Here is a 22,537-nt window from a genome sequence, read left to right as displayed (position 1 = left end):
TCAATTTTATGTGATTTTTTTTAGTAGTTCTAGGCAGGAATACTGGTCTTGCATGAGACTATTCCTTTCTATTTGAGAGTAAAAATTTGAGCCTGTGTCTTTTTATAGTCAGTAACTAAGACAGGACCTAGAATCTAGAAGGTATTCTGTAAATGCTATATGAATGAATGAATGAATAAACAATTGATTGAACTTTCTATTTTCTATTCTAGTGAGAGATCAATTAACCCATTTATTTCAACAATGTAGATAATCCAAAGATCTTTTCTACTTGGTTTTTAAATGTCCTGTTTGGTTTTTTAAACAGCTTTATGGAGGCATAACTGACATATCACCAACTACATATACTTAAAAGTTTACAGTTTGATTAGTTTTGACCCATGTATACACCATGAAACCTTTACCACAATCAAGATAGCAAAGAGATCCATCGCCCCCAGAAGTTTACTCATGTGCCCTTGATCATCACTCCATCCTGCCTCACCTTGCCTTCCCATTGCCACCCCAGGGACCGTTTTCTGTTTCCTATCACTATATATTGGGCCCTTATTATCCCGAATATTTATAGAAATTATTCCTTTATTTGAAAATTTATAGAAACAATAGTGATGTCACCTCTTTCATATGTGTCTTTTCTGTTTTTTTCATGATCAGTCTGGCTAGAGGTTTATCAATTTTATTGATCTTCTCAGAGAAATCACTTTTGGTTTATTGATTTTTCTTTATTGACTTTCTGTTTATTTATTTACTTATGCTCTGATCTTCATTATTTCCTTTCCTTGGTGTACTTTCTATATAATTTTCTCTTGTTCTGCTTTCTTGCAGTAGAAGCTAAAATCATTGATTTGAAAGCTTTCTTTTTTTCTAATATAAGTGTTGTGTTGCTATAAAATTCCCCTTTTAAGCATTGTTTTATTGCATCCCACAAATTTTGACATGTTGTGCCCTCATTTTCATTCCATTCAAAATAGTTTCTATTTTCTCTTGATCTTTTCTTTAATCCTTGTATTATATTTAAAATGTGTTAGTTTCCAAGTACTTAGGAATTTCCCAAATGTTTTTGTTGCTAATTTTTAATTTAATTCTACTGTTGTCTGAGAACATACTTTATATGAATTAATTTATCCTAAATTTATTGACTCTTGTTTTATGGTCCAGAATATGGCCTGTCTTGCTAAATGTTCCCTATGCACTTGAAAGGAATGTGCATTCTGCTGTTTTTGGGTAGGGTGTTCTATAAACATTAAGTCAAGTTGGTTGATTGTATTGTTCAAGTCTTCTGTATCCTTACTGAATTTCTGTCTAGTAATTCTAGCAATTACTGAGAAAATGGTTTTGTAGTGTCCCCCTATAATTGCAAGTTTATCTATTTTTTTCATTTCCATCAATTTTTGCTTCATGTATTTTAAAGCTCTATTATTAGGTACAGAAACATTTAGGATTGTTGTATTTTCTTGATGAATTGACCCATTTACCATTTTTAAATTACTTCTTTTATCCCTAGTAACATTCTTTGCTCTGAAATTTACTTCATTGTTATTAATATAACCACTCCAGCTTTCTTTTGATTCACATCAGCATGGTGTATATTTTTCTATACTTTTGTTTTTAACCTATTTGTGTCTATATTTAAAGTGAGTTTCTTGTAGGCAGCTGGGTGTTGATTTTTTTCAATCTAATCTAACTATCTCTGCCTTTTAATCTGGGTTTTTAGATCATTTACAGTTAATGCAATTATTAATATGGTTTGACTTAAGACTATTTTTATTCTATTTGTTGCATATATTCTTATTTCCCCTTTTCCTCTATTTTGCCTTCTTTTGGACTGAAAATTTTTTATCATTCCATTTTATTCCCTTTGTTGGTTTTTTAGCTATAACTGTTTAGTTTAGGGGTTGCTTCAGGGGTTATAGTAAACATCCTTAAATTATCAGTATACCTTCAAATTATGTTAAACCACTTCACATATAGCTTCATTAATAGTGCACCACCATTTCTTTCCTCCTGGCCTTTATGCTATTGTTGTCATACATTTTATTTTCATATATGTTACAAACCCCCACACTACGTTATTTTGTCGTTGTTGTTTAAATGGTCGGTTATCTTTTTTAAAGATTTACATAAGCAATAAGAAAATTTTATTTATTTATTCATGTTGTTAGTGTTTCTCATCCTTTTTATGCCTTTGTGTAGTTGTGTATTTCCATGTATTATCATTTTCTGAGGGGAGAATATAGCTCAAGTGGCAGAGCACATGCCTAGCGTGCACAGGGTCCTGGGTTCAATCCCAAAGTACTTCTTCTAAAAATAAGTAAATAAACCTGATTACCTCCCCCCTAAAAAACCAAACAAACAAAAATATCATTTTCCTTCTGCCTGAAGGACTTCCTTTAACATCTCTTACAGTGCATGGATATTGGAGATGACGTCTTTCAGCTTTTGTATACTGAAAAAGACTCTATTTTGCCTTTGCTTTTGAAATATATTTTGGCTGAGTATAGAGTTCTGGGGTGACTCTTTTACCAGTAGGGAAAGTATCTTGCCCCGTCATCCTCTCACTTGCATTGTTTCTGAAGAGAAATCTGCTGTCATCCTTATTTCTGTTTCTCTATGTGTAATGCATCTTTTTTTTGCTCAGGCTGCTTTTAAGGGTTTCTCTTGGTCACTAATTTTGAGCAATTTGATTATCATGTGCATTGTAGTTTTATTCATTGTTTGTGTGTGTGTATTTGGGGTCTGTTGCTTAAGTTTTTTGAATCAATATGTTTACAGTTTTCATCAAGTTTGGAAAATTTTCAGCCTCTTTTGAGAAGTCCAATAACCCATATATTAGGCTGCACTGAGGCCTGGAAACTCTTGCAAACCAGGGAGTCAGGGTAATCATAGGGCCCATTATGTTTCTCATCTCTCAGAGATCATCATTCTCTTTGGTGTCCCATGTCCAGAGTCTTGTTTGATACATTGTCTCATTAGGGGGTTAGTTTCACTGGGAGGCTAAATCTAGGTTTCATCTTGTTACTGCTTCTTGGCCAGAAGCATATCTCACTCCTGTTTGTATTTTAAAACGCAACTTGACCAGCTTGGTTGTTTTTCTTATTAAGAACAACTTCAGCCAAGGTAAAGAGTGTCTGGTGAGGTGGATGGCTCCTGTTCCTCCTCCATCTCTGATCCACACCGTCTTTCTGTGCCCTCCCTCCCCCAGCAAAGTCCAGGTTCTATACGGGGGGGATGGACCTCTTTGATCATGAGGTATGTAGAACCTTCAACAACGACATGCTCCCGGCCTTCAGTAGCAGCTGCTGCCATCGCCGCCCTTGTCTACATCCTCACCTCCTGCTCAGGTAGGGCTTCTCTGAAGACCCCGCATGGAGCCAGCCCCTTCTCTCCTCCCAGTGTGCTTCTCTCTGAACAAAGCCTTCCCACTCAGGAATGCCAGAACTGGTCTTAAATCTGCCATGCCAGAGCTGGCGGGGGAGGGGTGCCCAGACATCACCTTCTAACCCCAGGCAGGTGACTGAGGTGCAGTGGCAGGTTGGACCACACCTGAGGGCCCCTACTGCAAGGACCTCCCACAGTTGAACCTTTTGCCCTTTGACTGTCTTCTTGGTGATAACCTTGCTGATATGTTTTGGGGGGTCTGGAGTATTGGACACGTTATGGATTATTCTGTAGCCTGTTTTTCAGTCCCAGGTCAGCTGCCCTTAGTCCCCCGGTTCACTTTTCCACTGCCACCTCCCCATGTGCCCTGGCTGCTTCTTTCTGCATATACAGCAGGTACTCTGTATTGCCCAAGTGAGTGAGAGATTGGTCACACCTTCAAAAATGGAAAAGACATTCGTTCATCAATGTAACAAATATTAATTGGGTACCAATTGTGTGCCAGATGCTCTAAGGTGCCAGAGTTCCAGTGGTGAACATCACGTTTACATGTCCTACCTCCATGGAACCTCTAGTCTGCTGGGGTGACAGATGTTAAATGTATAATAATTCCCTACTGGCACTTGGGGTAAGTTCGGCAAAGATGAGGGCCCATGAACAACATGACTTGCTCAGAAATGCCTTCGTCTGCCTCTCAGGCCTCCTGCCCAGCCCCTTCTCTGGGTGTAGAGAACTGCGCTGGGCACAGATGGGGTGGTGAAGGCACTCCCCGGGGTTGGGGGTGTGTGAGGCAGGACCCAGCAGGGGTCAGGGACACTGAAGGAGTGTGTTCTGCTGGGTCCCCCCACTTTATCCCCTGTGCCCCTTGCCCTGCCCAGTGTTCCTGTCCTTCTCTGGGATTGCCAGCATCGGCCTCAGCTGCCTGGTCGCACTCTTCCTGTACCACGTGGTCTTCGGTATCCAGTACTTGAGCATCCTCAGTGGGCTGGCTGCCTTCCTGATAGTGGGCATTGGTGAGTTCCCTCCATCGCCATGGCAATGGGCCTCCCACTGGGGAATTCTGTTCCCCAAAGAGTCTTCTTCCGGGATGCGAAGACTGGCTTCCATGGGGGCTCCAAAAAGTCCCCTCTCAGACCTTGGAGACTCGGAATTGGGGTGAGGGGTTGGTAGAGTATGAGTTGGGGGCGATCCTCTTCATATTGTGGGTGGAGCCCCCGAGAGGTGGAAGGAGCAGGCAGGCATGCTGGTGGGAGGTTAAGAGTAGTGGGAAAGGTGGGAAGGAGGCTAAGATTTGGAGGAAGGGGCCCAGTTCTGGGGAGGGGATAGGGCCAAGGAGCATGGAGGGCGGGGCTCGGATTCTCAGCCCAGGTTGGGTCTGACCCTGGGGACAGCAGAGTGATCCTGAGCCACCCAGCTGGCCCGGGACCCCCTCCCGTAGGCGTGGACGACGTCATTGTGTTCATCAACACCTACCGCCAGGCCACCCACCTGGAGGACCCGCAGCTGCGGATGATCCACACCATCCAGACGGCGGGCAAGGCCACCTTCTTCACCTCCCTGACCACGGCTGCCGCCAAGGCGGCTAACATCTTCTCCCAGGTGGGAGACCACCCTCTGCCCCTGTCCTGACCTCCCGTTCCCCCCAGGCACCCCTGGCCTCTGGTCTCTGCTCTTCCCGCCCACCCCTGCTCCTGCAGCCACACCAGCCTGTGCCTCAAGGTACTTGCCACATCCCTAGAGTTTTTGTTACTAATCGCCATCACCAGAACTTAGCAAATGGGAACATGATAATAATACAAATAGTGTTTATTGTTGATTCTCGTAATAATAATCCAGCCTCTGCCGAGGGTTGTTTGGCAGTTTCCAAAGGTCCCAGAGCTGTCAGTGGTGAGCCTGCCCGAGCCTCCTGCCCCCTGGTCTGGAGCTCTCTCCCCCCACCAGCTCCACACCACATCGTCATCCCTTCGCTGACTTTCCTCTCGCTGGCCCCACACTCCTTCAGGTCTCCGAGCTGGGCTCAGGAGAAGGTTCTTCGGCCAGGGCTGTGGTGCTGACAGAACCTGAGAGGCAGTGAGCCTGCCTGAGTCTGAGAGGCTTTAGGACCTGGGCTGAGTATCTCATCTAGAAACCACCTGATGCTTTGGGATTCTCCAGGCCTTCCTAGAGAGCCACATCCAGAAAACAGGCAGAGCTGGGTTCAGACCCTACCGTTGCCATTTTCTGGCTGTGTGGCCTTAGGCAGGTTGCTTAACCTCTCCGAGCCTCACTTTCCTCATGTGTGGATCATCAGGGACTGAAATGAGACGGTTGTGAAAGCACTCCCCAGTGAAGGCTCTTCTGCTTGTCGGCTGCAGCTGCCTTCTGACACTACGCCACACACCCACTCCTCCTGGGCCCAGCCCCCCTGTTCCCATCAGGGTGGCTTTCTCTCCCTTCCCCCTCACTACCTCACGGCCCGCTCCAGCAGGGTGTCTCCCTCTGTCCTCATGTAAGGGCAGTTACGGAGCGCTTGTTCTGTGCCAGGCACTGTTCCGGGCAGAGGCCTGCAGCAGAGACCAGAGGTGGGACTCTCTCTCCCCTCCCATGCCCCGAGCACCAGCCTTTGCCCTCTGATGCCCTCCTAGGCTAGTGTCTCCATTCCAGCAGCCCCGGCCTCCTCATCCTGCCTCAGCCTAGTGGTGCAGGGTCCTGAGTGCCTGGCTGCAGAGTCCCCAGGCTCCCTGGGCTCCGGGCCTGCCGGCCCCACACCCCCCTCACTCTCTCCATCGCCAGATCCTGGCTATCCATGACTTTGGCCTGTTCGTGTCTCTTATCGTGTCCTGCCGCTGGCTGGCTGTGCTCTTCACCATGCCCGCTGCCCTGGGCATCTGGAGCCTTTACACAGCACTGCTGCAGAGTGCCTGCCGGGCCAGGTGAGCTGGGCCAGCGGAGGGGCAGCGGGCCATGTCCTCCTCTCACTGAATATCCATAACAGACCTTGGGGGCCACTCAGCACATCACCCTCTCTCCCAGAAGCCTTGTGATTCACCATTGAGCACCTTCTGTATGCCTAGTCCTGTGCTAGGCACCACTAGGGGAGCACAGGAAGGAGGAGAGTCTCCTGTCTGGTGGTTATATGTGTGGTCACCTACTGTGTGCTGAGAAGTGGGCAAAGCACTTTTGTATAAGATCTTACTGCCTCCCCTCCAAGGAGCTGCGTCCTCTTATTTCGCCCATTTTACAGACAAGGAAACAAAGGCTCAGGGAGGTTGGGCAACTTTTTCAAGGTCACCCATTTAACAGGCAGCAGAGCCAAGATTTAGACCCCATAATCTGACTCTTAATCCCACACTCTTAGCCACCACATTAAATGTCCTCGGGGTTCCCTCCCTTGGGGGAGGAACAATTTTTAGATGCAGCGGACCCTAAGCAGAGTTGAATTGATCAGTGCAGAGCTGCTGCTGAAGGTGGAGGAGTTGGGGTCTCATAGGCCATGGACCAGGTGGTCTGGGGAGGGAGGGATGGTCAGATGAAATCTGTCCCCGGTAATGGCCTGGGTTGGGAGCACTGAGGAATGAGGGAGGGTCTGGGCTCGGGGCAGGGTACACAGAGGCAGAAATGTCAGGGGTCCATGACAGTGTCCACCTGAGCCAAGGAGGAGCAGGAAGGACACGAGAGCCCAGCAAGGAGCCCAGCCTTGGGCCTAGGATGGACTCCCCAGCTCTCCTCCTCACACTCCCCTTCAGGGCACCATGGCTGGTGGCCCGGGTTGGGCACTGCACAAGGGCACTGTGGCTGAGGCACAGCCCTCTGCACTGTGGACATTCAGATGTGACTGTTTCTATAACAGTTTTGTGACATAGAAGTAAAGAGTCTTGGGTAAAGGGCTTTTTTTCTCTAATCTCTATGAAGACACCAACCAAGGCCCACCCCGCCCCGCCCCCTAGTCTGGGGCAGTGGGCACTGTAGTCAGCCCAGTCCTGGGCTCCAGCCTCAGCCTCTTGGCCTGGCAGCTGTGGAACCTTGGGCCTATTACTTAACCGCTCTGCATCTCAGTTTCCTGTTCTATAAAATGGGTACATATAGTCCCTGTAAGGACCGAGAGCATCCGCACGGGGCACCAGCTCACTGCCTGACACACAGGACTCATCAAGTTCGCGCGTTATTCTTGTTCCCAGTCCCTGGGCAAGCCCTGTCCCCTCCACGTCCCCTCCAGCCGCGGCCTCAGCTGTGTCCTCAGCCCAGCCCCGCTCCCCCCCTCCCAGGGTTAGGGCCCCAGGGCCGCACGACAGCGGAGGTGCGATTCCCCTGCTTTGGTCTCAATGTGTGGGCAGCTGTGTGCTGTCACCCCCCTTCCTGGGTAACGGCTGCTGTCGCCATTTGTCTCCCCGGAGGAAGAGTGGCACCTGAGGGCCCAGGAGAGATGGCACCGGAGAGAAGTGGGGCGCAGGAAGTCTGCGCTGCGTGTCCTGTGTGAGACGTCAGCGGCGGCGGGGTGCCTGCGCTCACCCACCCTCCCTGGACACCCAGGACTCTCCCCTCCTCACGCCACAGCTGCCCCCAGAGGCGCGGCCGCGAGAGCTCCCCGCGCTTCCCCGGGGACACGCCTGCCGCTCCGAGCGGGCGGGGGGCGGCCCTGCGCAGGGCCCGGGCCCTACCTGGGGGATGACTCCCCTGGCCCGACGCGGAGGAGCAGCCAGCTGAGAGCTGGGGCCGCCTGCCCCGCTGAGCCTGGCGAGACCCAGGGCCTGCCTCACCGGGGGGTTGGTCTGACAGGATGGTTTGAGGACAGGCTGGGCTAGAGGCGGGGGCTGGGTGAGAGGGCCGTGGGGCTCCCCATCAAGCATTTGGGCTTCCCTGGAGAGGACCGAGACCAGGGTGGGCTGTGACTCGTGTCTGGGCCAGGCCTCCCATGGGCCACTGCTCTGCCCTGGCAGTGTCGCTGGAGCTGAGAGACGTGTCCCTGGTGTCTGTGCCCCCCGAAGGCCCGCAGCCAGCCCCCGACACGGGCAGCCGGGGCCACTCACCGCCCAGCTGCAGGAGCTGCTGCACCGCTGGGTCCTGTGGTCGGCTGTCAAGAGCCGTTGGGTGATTGTGGGTGACTGAGCTCTCCATTCTCCTTCCCTGCTTCTTGAAGCTTCTCCCCAGTGCCTGTGGCATGGGGATGGACCCCCCCTCCAAAGAACAGGCAGGCACTGGGGATCCACCCCTGTCCTGCTAGAGAGCTAGAGGTCAGAGACCTGGGCTGGTGGCCCTCTCTCTCTCTCAGCCTCACTGCCTTCCTGCGTAGAACAAAGCTGGTCCCGCAATAGCTGTTGCTTGTTGAGCTCCCACTAAGTGCGAGCCCCATGCCGGGCAGCAGAGCAGGGCTCAGCGCTTGGGCTCTGGAGTCAGACCAGCTTGGCTGGGTCAGAATCCTGATTCTGCCACGTACGAGCAGTGTCACCTTGACTGTGCCAGTGGGTCTGAGCCTTAGTTTCCTAGAGTATAACTGAGAATAAGAATAGTGTCCATAGAAAAAAATAAAGAATAGTGTCCGTCAAATAAGGCAGCTGTGAGGAAAGCTATAGGGCGTGTGAAGAACTTAGCCCAGTGCGTGGCATGCAGTAAGTGCTCAGTACAAGTCAAGTGTTATTACACCCATTTATGATAAAAAACTCTCACCGAAGTGGGTATAGAGGAAACATAGAAGCTATATATGACAAACCTACAGCCAGCATAGCACTCAACGGTGAGAAACTCAAAAGCTTCCCACCAAAATCTGGGACAAGGATGCCCACTCTCACCACTCCTATTCAGCATAGTCTTGGAAGTCCTAGCCACAGCAATCAGGCAAGAGAGAGAAATAAAAGGGACCCAAATTGGAAAAGAAGAGGTAAAAGTGTCACTATATGCCGATGACACGTTACTATATATAGAAAACCCTAAAAGGTCCACAAAAAAACTACTAGAGGTGATTGAAGAATTCAGCAAGGTAGCAGGTTACAAGATTAACGTTCAAAAATCAGTTGCATTTCTTTACACTCACGATGAATCAACAGAAAAAGAAAGTAAAGAAACAATCCCCTTTAAAATAGCACCCAAAGTAATAAAATGCCTAGGAATAAAACTAGCCAAGGAGGTGAAAGAATTATACACAGAAAACTATAAACCATTGATGAAGGAAATTAAAGAAGACTTAAAAAATGGAAAGATATCCCACACTCTTGGATTGGAAGAATCAATATTGTTCAAATGGTCACACTGCCCAAGGCAATCTACAGATTTAATGCAATCCCTATCAAATTACCCAGGACACATGTCACAGAACTAGAACAAATCATAATAAAATTTATATGGAACCACGAAAGACCTAGAATTACCAAAGCATTACTGAAGAAAAAGAAAGAGGCTGGAGGAATAACTCTCCCAGACTTCAGACAATACTATAGAGCTACAGTCATCAAGACATCATGGTATTGGTACAAAAATAGACATACAGACCAATGGAACAGAATAGAGAGCCCAGAAATGAACCCACAAACTTTTGGTCAACTAATCTTCGACAAAGGAGGCAAGAATATACAATGGAATAAAGACAGTCTCTTCAGCAAATGGTGTTGGGAAAACTGGACAGCAGCATGTAAATCAATGAAGCTAGAACACTCCCTTACACCATACACAAAAATCAACTCAAAATGGATCAAAGACTTAAACATAAGACAAGATACAATAAACCTCCTAGAAGAAAATTTAGGCAAAACATTATCTAACATACAACTCAAAAATGTTCTCCTAGGGCAGTCTACTCAAGCAACAGAAATAAAAGCAAGAATAAACAAATGGGACCTAATGAAACTTACAAGCTTCAGCACAGCAAAGGAAACCATGAGCAAAACAAAACAACCACCTACGGAATGGGAGAAAATCTTTGCAAGTGAAACCGACAAAGGCTTGATCTCCAGAATATATAAGCAGCTCATACGACTTAATAAGAAAGAAACAAACAAGCCAATCCAAAAATGGGCAAAAGGCCTAAGCAAGCAATTCTCCAAGGAAGAAATACAAATGATCAATAGGCACATGAAAAAATGCTCAATATCACTCATTATCAGAGAAATGCAAATCAAAACTACAATGAGGTATCACCTCACACCAGTCAGAATGGCCATCATTCAAAAATCCACAAATGACAAATGCTGGAGAAGCTGTGGTGAAAGGGGAACCCTCCTACACTGCTGGTGGGAATGCAGTTTGGTGCAGCCACTGTGGAAAACAGTATGGAGATTCCTCAAAAGACTAGGAATAGACTTACCATATGACCCAGGAATCCCACTCCTGGGCATATATCCAGAAGGAACCCTACTTCAAAATCACACCTGCACCCCAATGTTCATAGCAGCACTATTTACAATAGCCAAGACATGGAAACAGCCTAATGTCCATCAACAGATGACTGGATAAAGAAGAGGTGGTATATTTATACAGTGGAATACTACTCAGCCATAAAAACTGACAACATAATGCCATTTGCAGCAACATGGATGCTCCTGGAGAATGTCATTCTAAGTGAAGTAAGCCAGAAAGAGAAAGAAAAATACCATATGAGATTGCTCATATGTGGAATCTAAAACAAAACAAAACAAAACAAACAAAGCATAAATACAAAACAGAAACAGACTCATAGACATAGAATAAAAACTTGTGGTTGCCAAGGGGGCAGGGGGGTGGGAAGGGACAGACTGGGATTTCAAAATGTATAATAGATAAACAAGATTATACTGTAGAGCACAGGGAAATATATACAAGATCTTATGGTAGCTCACAGAGAAAAAAATGTGAAAATGAATATATGTATGTTCATGTATAACTGAAAAATTGTGCTCTACACTGGGATTTGACACAACATTGTAAAATGATTATAACTCAATAAAAATGTTTTTAAAAAGTTGTGTTGTTTTTCTTATTATTATTGTTATCATTGACTATATTTAGGGCTGTGTAAGATCAGGTGGATGTGCTGGCTCTTTATAAACTGGTAAGGGCTCTGAGTGGTGGCTGATTCTTGTCTAGAAGTGAGCTTGTAGCTTATAGTCTAACCCCCCAAGTGATGCACATTGCCAGCCCCTCCCCTGGAGGACTGACCCCCCAGCAGCCTCTCTGAGGCTGGCATGCTGGGCCTCTGCCCACTCCCTTGGGACATCCTCTCCTCCTCCCCCTCCCCTCCCCCGTGAGGGAGCAGCTCTTTCCCAGAGCTCTGGAGGCCCCCGCTGTGAGTGTGCCTCCCGGGCCCCAGCCCCGCCTAGCGTGGCACCCTTTCCTCGCAGGCATATTCGTCTCCATCCTCACATCCTGTCCCTGGTGTTTGCTAGCCAGCTCCGCCCTGCCAGCCAGTCCCCACTGCTTTTCCAGCCTGACACCAACATCCAGGTGCTGCTGGACCTCAGGTACAACCTGAGCACCAAGGGCATCTCCTGCATCACCTGTTCAGGTGAGGGTTTCCAGCCAGGGTGGCCCCTGTGGGACCCTTCCCTCTCTGTAATCCAGATCTCAAAGACGAGAGATGGGACATCCATCCCCATCACTGCATAACCTCAGGCAAATCACTCCACTTCTAAGCCTCAGTGTGCCCACATTTCATTAAACAAATACTTCATGGGTGCCAGCTGTGCTGGTGCTGGAGAGACCCCACTGGGCAGTCCAGGCTCCTGAGCTCAGGAAGTTTGTTCCACTGCTGGGACAGGCCATGTAATAGTAGATCTGAGCTGTGGTGGCTGGAAAGCAGGGTGCCTGGGGAGCTCAGCATCATGGAAGGCTTCCTGGAGGGGGGAATGTCTAAGCCAAAACTTGACAAATGGGAAGGACTTAGCCTCACTGGGAGGAGTAAAAAGGGAAGGAGTTAGCCAAGCTGGGAGGGGAGAAGAGGAAAGAAGTCTGGGCAGAGGGGAGCACTGGCGGTAGGAATGACCGGGACCAGCTTCGAGAGAGGTATTTGCAGGAGCTAGGACTAGCCAGATGAGCTGGGCCAGGGCCTGGTGGGCTGAAGTGAGGAGTCTGGATTTTACCATAATTGTACTGGAAGCTAGTGGAGGGTTTTAAGCAGAGAGGGGCCATGATTGAGCCCCCCAGGTGCTGTGTGGTTGGAGATCCAGCGTGGAACTGGCTGGGAGACCAGGTGGGAGGCTGGTGCAGTCACCTAGATGAGAGACGGCGGGGGCTGGGGCGAGCGTGGCCGATGGTGGCGGTGAAGTCAAGGTTTTTAGGAGACAAAATCTGTAGCACTTAGTGATGGAGTGCGTGCGGGGGATGAACAAGGAGGTGAAATAAAGACATCTCCTTGCCTTCGTCTGATCCAGGCCGTCATCTTACAGAGGGGAGACTGAGGTCGGGGTTGGGGTGGGGGAAGTCAACCCAAGGTCGCGCAGCTTTGCCGGATGGTTAGAAACCAAATGAGAAGACGCTTGGGCGAGTGCTTCCAGCTCCTGGGGGAAGCCCCGCTGACGGCTGTCATTGCCTTCACTTAATTAGGGCGGTGTTCAGATTAACCTGGCCTTCCCCCCGTAATGGCATTAGCCAAATGCATGATAATCAACTGCAGCTCAGAGAGGTGCCCAAAGAGCCCCTCCTAATTTGGAGGCAGCCCTGGCCACGTCCCCTGCTCCTTTCCCGCCTGCCTGGGCATCAGATCCCACTCCACTCTCCCTGCCGCTACAAATCCTCCCGCTGTCCCTCGGGGCCTGGAGGAAAAAGCCATGTCTGCTCCCACTTCTCAGACAAACCGCAGGATGATCCCTAAGTTCCTGGAAACATCTGGAGAAGGGCCAAGACCTCAGCCGGAGTCCAGCCTCCAGCCCCTTGCATCTCAGCTTCTGAACTGCCTCCTAAAGGGACCCCTTCACTTTGTAGCAGAAAGAGCTTCGGCCTTAGGTGTGGACAAGACCCATCCTGATGGGGCCCTGCCTCTCACTTCCCCTGCAGGTCCTGTTCCCTTCCTGAACGTCTGCTTGCTTCTCTGTCAAATGGAGTTAAGAATAATGACCTCTTAGGATTATTGTGAAGGTCAAATTTTTGAAGATGTAAAATTCCTTTCATTAAAAAGCAAAACAAACTAAAAAATCACCCACCATGTTTGGCGCAAAACAGGAAGGTCTCCCCTCATCTCTGCTTGTTGATAACATGCCATTTCTAATTGTTCCCGTTTAGTGAACATTTTCCGCAAGCCAGACACGTTGCTAAGCACCTGAGCGGCGGCACCCCATCTGGGCCCTCGGCCCGCCTCTGGAGGCGCCCCTTTGACAGAAGAGGGAGATGGGACGTGCTGAGCGTGAGCAGGGAAAGCTTCAGAGGGTCCTTCTCTGGGTGGGGCTGGCAGGTGTCTTTCTTTTGCCTTAAGAGTCTTGTAAATTCAACATTTGGTGTTTTTTCAGTTCCATCTAGTTTCTTGCAGACCCCTGACACCACCCCTTTCTCAAGCTGAGGGCCCTGGGGCCTGTGTCCCTGGGGTCATCACTGTCCTAGCCTCTGCAGGGCCCTGCCAGGGAGATCCTTCTGTCTTTGACACAGCGCGGGGGTAGGTCTGTTCCAGGAGAAGCCCCACAGCCTGCAGAACAACATCCGGACATCCCTGGAAAAGAAGCTGCCGGGCTGAGGGGTGTCCTGGGCCAGCCGGCCTGAGGCCACCCTGCAGGGTCAGTGGGGCGCGTGGACTGGCTGGGTGGGGGTGTTGGGAGGTCCTGCCTGGTGCAGGGGTGCAGGGACCTTGTGGGGAGAGAGGATTAAATCCAATCTTTCTTTTTCGAGAAAAAAAGCCTGTGTTCTTGGGTCACTATGGAAGGGTTGGGTGGGGGGAGGGTGTTGAAGTGGAGGCCCTTGCCTGTCGTCCCACCAGCTCTGCTCGGCCAGAGCAGCGGGAACCCCTCCTGCCGCTACCCCAGTCTGGCCTGTGGTGCCCCATAAACCTGCCTTGTGTGCCAAACCCGTCCTGAGTATCGGGGGGAGGGCTGGGGCATCCTGAACGCCAGACGCTGGCTTATCCCTTCTGGGTTCACCATCGGAGGTGGGACGCAGGGATGCATGTGGGCATTAACCCTTGTCGCCCCGTGGCCATCGTCACCCCTTCTGTGCCCACCATTGCCATCAGCAGCCCAGCCCCACCAGGCACACGGGGCTCCCCATCATTAGCACCACTGCCAGCACCACAGCCCCACACTGGCTCAACCTCACCGTGACTTCGCCATCTTTGCACTCCCTCCACCTGTGCTGCCGCCCCATCGCAGGGACCACCACCACGTCCACCTCCATCTGTGCCGCCATCCCACCCCAGTGTCCACTGCCAACGACCTTTCTCCCATCATTGTCCCGGGCTTGATCCAGGAAAGGGCAGGGCCAGCATTCGGAGATGAGCCCAAGGTCGGGGCTCAGCTCCTCGGTCAGCAGAGCAGAGGGTGGGCTGCTACCGGGTCAGGGGAAGCCAACGAGGTGATTGTCATCCCTCCTCCACCTCCTGTTTGTCCCTAGACGCCCCAGGCACGGTGTATGCCTCCAAGGGGAAGACCAAAGGCCACCCGGCTGCCTGCAGGTTCTCCCTCAACGCCAGCCTACCTGCCCCTTGGCAGGTCGTGTCCCCCGGGGACGGGGAGGTGCCCTCCTTCCAGGTCAGCCGGGGCTGCCGTGAAGTTAGTCACCACTACTGGGGAGGGGGCCCTCAGTGCTGCGCTGGTGGGCACTGGCCACGTCAGGGGTGGGGACAGGGTCTGTGAGGATGCAGCTGCCCCAGGCTGATGAGGACCCTCTCCCGCTGTCAGCCATGTCAGCGGCAGGGACCCACAGGGTGGTGACAGCATGGGCTTCTGAGGCAGCCAGACCTGGGTTCAAGTCCTGGCACTGCCAATTATTACCTGTGTGTCTTTGGGAAGATGACTTAGTCTCTCTGAGTCTAAGTGAAACGGGGATGTGAAAGGTACCAGCCAGGGTTGTTGGAGGTGCACGAGGCAAGGTCTGTGTGTTACGGAACGTCTGGGGTGCAGTAAACGCTCAGTAAACGGGAGCCACTAGTCAGACTGCTGCTCCCGACAGCTGCTCCCGCACCTCAGAGAAGGGCCTCCGAGGGCCAGCCCGGGCCTCCGGCTTCTCCCTCTCGGGAACCATGTGTTTCTTTAACACGTTACACCCCAGGGTGACCATCAGGCCTGTCACCTTACTTGTTCAGGGTTTGTATTTCCATCTCAGAGATGGGCTGTGTGAGGTGTTTCCTGACCCTGACCTTTGCACTGCTGTCCTACTGCCTGGAAAGCTTTCCTTCCCACTTAATTCACGGCTGATGTCCCAGCCAGGTCTCAGCAGTGAGTGTCACCTCCTCCCAGAGTGCTGTCCTGGCCATCCCTCTCGGTTTGCCCTCCTTTTCTGCTGCCCGTTCATCCTGTGTCTTCTCCTGATATTTAATTCAAAGCCCTTAAAAGAATCTGAAGCCATCATAGTTGGCAGCTGGCCGTGGGCAGGGACCAAATGCGTCTCCCGCTGCCGTACCCTCGGAGCACAGCTCAGGCCTGGCCCGGAGTGAGTAGGTCCTCAGGCGAGGCAAGGACTGAGGCTCAGAGAGGGAAGAAGGATTTCCCCAATCTTTAAACTCCAACCCAGGCCTCCTGAGTCTCTGCTCGGAGCTCTGTCCCCCACTCTGGGGTCTGAACCGGGGGCAGGGGGCGGGGAACACGTCGAGGAGGGAGGGGTACAGAGCCTGAGGCCAGGCCCAGGCTGAGGCAGCCTCCTGGAGCCACCTGTCTTATCTCTGTCCATCCACTTAGGTGTATAGAGCGCCTTTTGGTAACTTCACCAAGAAGCTGACCGCTCGTATGTCTACAGCAGAGCTGCTCCAGGCAGTGAGCCCCTCCTGCAAGTGGATGGTGACGACCTGGGCCTGTGATGCCAAGCGGGGCTGGAAGTTTGACTTCAACTTCTACGTGGCTGCCGAGGAGCAGCAGCACACCCAGTAACCTTGCAGATAGGCCTGTTTCTACCAGCCCGCCCCCCCTACCTCACCCCCAATAAGTGATGCCAGCAGGCACCTTTAAGAAACCCATGTCCGTTTCCACGTTTGTCCACACAGTTCCCTGCCTGGGACTGGGGAGTGGGGAACACCGAGATGACAGGCCCATGATCTGCACCCCCATCTGCCACTGTCCCTCTGGGTGGCCCTGCAGGATGCACAGTGGCCATCTGGCTGCCCTTCAGCACACCCACCAGTTCCCATCACAGGACTTCTGCATTTGCTGTTCCCTCGGCCTAAAATGCTCTTCCCCAGCTCCTTATGTGATTGACTTCTCTAAATTCAGGTCCTTGCCCAGAGGTACCCCCCCCCGGAGAGGCTGCCCCTGACCAGAACACCGGCCCTGTCTGAGATAGCCACGCCTGGTCTCTCTCTGGGTGTCACCCCTCTGCTCTCCTTCCAGCTCCCATCACCATCTTGAGTCATACTGACCTACTGGTTTATTATGGTTTATTAGCTGTCTGCCCTCAGAAGCACGTAGGCATTCTGCAGCGGGCACCTTGACTGTGGCCCCTGCTGTATCCCCAGCACCCGACCCAGTACCTGGTACACAGCGAGTGCTCAATAAACACTTGCTGAATGAGTGAATCAATGAATGAATGATTGAGTACACTCTGCACTCCTCTCCAAGGTGCTCGCCACACTATGTAATTAATTCGGAACATATGTATTTAATGTTCCTCCTCCCTCAGATTGTGGGGTGGCAGGAGAGAGACCGTCTCTGTTCTATTTACCTACCGCATACGCACGCCCTGCCTAGTGCCTGGCATGAAGTCAGTGCCCCAAAATGCGAGTGACCGCATTCTGTGCCTCAGGGGTCTCCGAGCCAGCTGGGGGAATCTTTTCCTAGGTTTCTTCTCCCACATTCTGGCCACTGAGGCTGTTAGCGGAACATCTACTCTTTCCTCCATTCGTTCGTTTAACAAACCTTCAGCACCGACTGAGCCGGCCCAGGGCTAGTGCTGGGGCTGGTAAACAAGACAGACATGGCTGCCGCCCTCGGGCTGACCAGTGGGAGACAGCAGCTAACGAGTCAAGCACAATGTCATTACAAACTACAACATGTGCTCTGAAAGAAAGAGCTCACTGTCGTAGTCCAGAGAATGGCAGTGCAGGGCCGGCAATAGGGACAGGGACGTGGTCTTCACTGACAGGGCCTGGCCTCGGGGCACTGGGCACCCACACCAGGCTGAACTCCGCTTGGGGCGGGGGTGTGGTATGGAGGCCCCGGGATGACCAAGACGGGCTCCTCGGGCCGTTCCAGCCTCGCGCACCTTGGCACGGCACTGGGGGTCCCTCTGCCTGCCCTCCACGGCTGGGCTCCCTCTGCACATACACAAAAGCCACTGGGGACTGGCTGCCTGGGTGAATTCAGAACATTCTAGAAAGAACCTTGAGCCACCTCAAGTCCCACAGTGGATAAGCTGACCGTGAAATCCTTTCCTTAAACAAAATCTTGAGGCTCTGTGACTGTTCGGGTTACAGCAGGGCAGGGGGCTTCTGAGCAGTGACCCTCCCCAACCCCCAGGCTGGCCCCGGGGCCCCTCTGAACTCTTGCACCCCCTGGAGGACACTTTGGAAACTGCTGGTCTCCTCCACCCTTCATGCCGCAGGCAAGGAGACAGACACAGAGAGGAGGAAAAGGGGAGGATGTTAACCTAAGCCATGTGGTGGGGCTAGACTAGAACAGGTGTTCAAACCCCAGCCCTGAACCTACAACCAAATCCCCGCACTGGGAGAGCCCGAGTCCACCTCCTGTGCTCTTCTAGTCCCTGCACACGGCCACGTCTGCCCCACCTCCCCAACTCCTCCCGGCCTTCCCGGCCTCAGTGCCAGCCTCCTTTGCCTCCACAGGAAACTCTACTTTGCTCAGTCCCACAAGCCTCGACGGGCCGACCGAAGTCATCTTCTACGTGCCCAGTGAGAAGGGTACCTGCAGGGAGGCTGCAGTGGGACCTTGGGAGGCTGAGCCCCAGCTCCCCGTACAGCTGTGACTCCCTCTGCAGCGCCCAAGGCCCGCCTCTCCGCCACGTTCGGCTTCAACCCCTGCGTGAACACAGGCTGCTGGAAGCCGGCGGTGCGGCCGCTGGTGGATACAGGGCCCATGGTCTTCGGCATTCTTGGTACCAACCGCACGCGGCAGATCGACAACCATGTCATCAGAGACCCAGTACGTGGGCCCACGTTGGGCAAGTGCCAAAGGGCCCCATCACACCAGGCTTGCTAACAAGTACTAGCCCACAGGCCACCACCCCAGCTCCCCACACTCCCTCTTGGCTCTGACTGCTCCACCGGCCCAGACAGGCCCCCGCCACGGGCTCTTGGGGTAACATTTCTCTTGAAGACCAAGCAGGGTCGAGCTCTTAAAATCGCCCAGGAATCTGGGTGCAGTGGGGCCGGACCGGCTGCCCCGCGTCATTAAGGCTGGAATAGAGGTGGGAATACAGGTGCGTAAAGACCTCCTGCCCTCTTCCTCCTCCTGCAGGAGGCCCTCCCTGTGCCCACAGCCCTTGCTGCGTGCCTCGCCTGTGGTGCCGTCTGCTTGGGACAGTCTCTCCCCTTGTACGTGTTTGTGTCCGGTGCTGGGCCCTTGGCAGAGGGGGGGAGAGAAGCTGGTGGAGCTGTGAGTGGGTGTCTCCCTGGCACGTGACTGGATACTGAGACGCGGGGCAAGGACCGTGGCCGTAGGTACAGTTGATCATAACCCCTGCCTTGGGAAGTTAGCCTGACTGAGTGTACAGGATTTCAGACACAAAGTAATTCAGGAGCCAGGTGGGGTCAGAGGAGATCCGCTCGGTCCTGACCATGAGTCTGCAGGTGTTCAGGGGAGGGTTGGGGAGGCGATGAGAAGAGAAGTCAGATGCCCGAGGACAGGTAGGGTTTGACTGTGCAGGAGAGGGGAAAGCAGGCAGCCCAGGTGTGTTTATTCTGAGTAAAAGCAAGGAGGGGAGGCAGAGGAGAGACTGAGGGGCCCATGCAGGGGAAGCAGTGAGAGAGCAAAGGTGCTGCTAGGGGCAGGACCCTGGGCGACCAAGCAGAGGGTTCCGAGGGCTGGTAGTGGGAACTGCAGGAGGTTTCTCCCCAGGGGTGGGACCCCGGGCTGAGCTCCTGACTCACCGAGCAGCTGCACTGGACTGTGTCTCCTTGGGAAAGGGTAACATCATCTACAACAGCAGCTTTAACCTCTTCAAAGGAATCAGGCACCTGTATCACCTTTGCAAAGCCATCGCAAAGAACTCGGAGCTGGTGAAGCCAGGAGGAGTGCAGTACCTGCCTTCAGATGAGTAGAAAGTCAAAGGTGGACAGCCCTGAGGATACACGTGCCAGAAACGAAGATGTCTGCAAACATTTGCTTGAAGGTGTCCATGTTACAGAAAAAAACGTGTTACAGCTCAGTTGTGACAGCAACCTCAATCTGAGCAAGAAAGCAAGCAGCTCTCAGAGTTGGAGAACTCAAGATTTATTACCCAACAAGCCCAGAGACGGTAACACTCCAGGATTTGGATCCCATCTGTAGGTTTACACAGGCTTTTATAGGCTGCCAGTTTACACTTTGCAAGGTCATATGCAAATAAGGTATAACAAAAGTTGACTAATTAGGAACAAGCTTTGTAGAAATGGAGCAATCAGTAGAGAGAGAAATAACCAATCAGGAGTGAGGGAAATGGACCAATCAGGGGTGAGAGAAATAACCAATCAGGAGTGAGCTCCATGCAAATAAAGTACTACAAATGGACCAATCAGAAGTTAGGGAAATGGACCAATCAGGAGTGAAGGAAATAACCAATCACCAATCAGGAGTGAGCTCACGGAACCAATAGAATTTTAGGGGTAAGTAAGCCATTTCAGAGGCAAAAAGTGAGATAGAACCTCTGGGCCAGGAAACCGGATGGCGCTGGCAGGAATAGTGGCCCTGGCTGGGGGTCCTGCCGGTCTTTTTATGGGGCTTCCCGCCTCATCTACACTGGGGTGAGGAGTGTGCAAATCTTCTGGATGAGAGCAGACTCGGGCCTGAAGGTGAATTGGCGCAGAGCCGCACATGCGTGGGGAGGTGTGCGGTGCTCAGGGGAGAACCTACAGGAGGCGCTTTCCCAACATCCGGAGTGAGAAGGGGCTGGCCCTCCAGCAACAACCTGGGTCTAGGGCTCTTCCTGAGAGGGCACAAGGCGTCATTTTCCACCCCGATGGCAAATGGTGATGTAGGTTTCTCGATGTTGCCAGTGGTTCTAGACACTTTTTAAACTAGGAGGTTAGGGGAGGGGCGTGTACCCCTTGCACACTCACACCCAGATGGGTGAGTGCACGTGTGCAGGCGGGATCGAGGGGAAGGGGTGCTCCCTTCCCAGGTCCCCACCCCGACCCACCTCTTGCACTTTACCCACAGGCTACAGCATCTCTTCCTTCCTGCAGATGTTGCACCCTGAGTGCAAGGAGCTGCCCGAGCCCCACCTGCTCCCAGGTCAGCTGTCGCACGGGGCCGTGGGTGTCAAGGACGGCCGCGTGCAGTGGATCTCCATGGCCTTCGAGTCGGTGAGCCCCGGGTGGGCCACCAGGCACAGGACAGCGTGCTGACGTCACAGAGTGCACTGTCACCGCCGGTCCCCCCACCCCAGAGAAGATCAGTGGGATTGCTCTTCTGAGGGGATACTGAGGCTGAGGGGTGAGGTTGTTTGCCCAAGGTCACAGGGTTAATGAGCGTCAGCTTCGAGCGCTGACCACTGAGCTCAGCCTTTCTGTCACATAGGATGACTGCCAGCTGCCAGCACCCTCCCTCCCTAACAGCCCAGGGTCCAGATGGTTTTGCAGGAGCAGGTGACAGTCCAGGATGCTCCTCACTGTGAGGGGCCAGGTTCTGGGCCACAGAACCCGCTGTGCTGGGCCTCCCCAGGAGATTAGAAGCCAGGGGACTGGCCATCCCACACTTCACTGCCTCCTCTCTCACCCCTGACACTCCCTGGGCTCTGCCCAAGGAGGCACCCATGCACACACACGCGTGTGCACGCACCCATGTCCCCGACCTGGGCCTCGCGGGCCTTGTGGCCCTGGCGCTTCACGCTGAGGCTTGCTGAGTCTGCCCCTGCTGCCTCTGCGCTGAGCCCCGGGCTCCAGTCCTTGCTCTGATCTCCCTGTGCTCTGTGTCCTCGAGCAAGCCACTTGTCCCCTCCAACCTCTAGTTCCACCTCTAAAGAATAGGGTTACAGGTGCCGGTGTGCCCTCTGGCAGTCATCAAGAAGCTGTGGTGAGATCGCTCCCCTGAAGGCCTTCGGGGACGAGAATAAGGTGGCAAGTGGGCAATTCTTGTTCTCTGGTCCCAGCCCTGCTTTCCTTCCCGCCACCTGTGCCACTCAAGGCCCGAGCAACCAAACCGCCAGCCACCACGGGGAGGACCCAGACCCCCCAAGCCCACAGTGAGCCTCAGGCTAATGCAGACACCAGTTCAAAGCTCAGGCAGTTTTTAAAAATTGTGTTAAAATATATATTAAAAACTGACAGTCTTAACCATTTTAAGCATATAGTTCAGTAACATTAATTATTAAATCAATTAATTTATTATAATTTATTATAAATTAATAAATAATTTAGCATATTCGCACTGCTGTGCAGCTGTCACCAACGCCCGTCTCGGAAGCTTTTCATCTTGCAGAACTGAAACTGTCCCCATTCAACACTGACTTCCCATTCCCCTCCTCCGGCCACCACGCTCCTTTCTGTCCCCACGGATTTGAGTCCTCTCTGTCCCTCACACACAGCATGGGTCTTTTTGCGACTGGTTCATTGCACTTAGCATAAGGGCCTTCAGGTTCACCTATGTTGGCGCCCGTGTCCAAATTTCCTTCCTTTTTAAGGCTGAAGCCACAGGCAGTCTGGGAGATGAGAGAATCCCCTCTCAGGCCCCTCCGCACAACAGAACATCACCTCCCAGCTGACCCCACCAACACTCAGACCCACACGTGCACAGACTCACCCTAAACTGGCTTGTGCTCAGGCAGAGCAGAATTGGACCAGTGAGGTCACATCTATGACAGTTCCAGAGCTGGGCACCATGAACCGGACAGGCCACCTGCCCTCCTGGACTCACAGTCCAGCCCAGGAGATGGGCAGGTTGCCGGGCAGTGATGAGAACTCCGATGTGGAAGCACCAAGGGTTCACAGAGCCCA

At 52.2% G+C, this 22,537-nt stretch overlaps 1 pseudogene; it reads left to right on the top strand.

The window, feature by feature from the left end:
- LOC102518504 overlaps positions 1-22,537 on the top strand; it is a 29,836-nt pseudogene that overhangs the window by 4,009 nt on the left and 3,290 nt on the right.

This window comes from Camelus ferus, chromosome 15 (genome assembly GCF_009834535.1).
Source record: "Camelus ferus isolate YT-003-E chromosome 15, BCGSAC_Cfer_1.0, whole genome shotgun sequence".
Classification (NCBI taxonomy): Eukaryota; Metazoa; Chordata; class Mammalia; order Artiodactyla; family Camelidae; genus Camelus; species Camelus ferus.
Note: the sequence above shows the minus strand (reverse complement) of the source record. Positions and strands in the feature narration are given on the sequence as shown.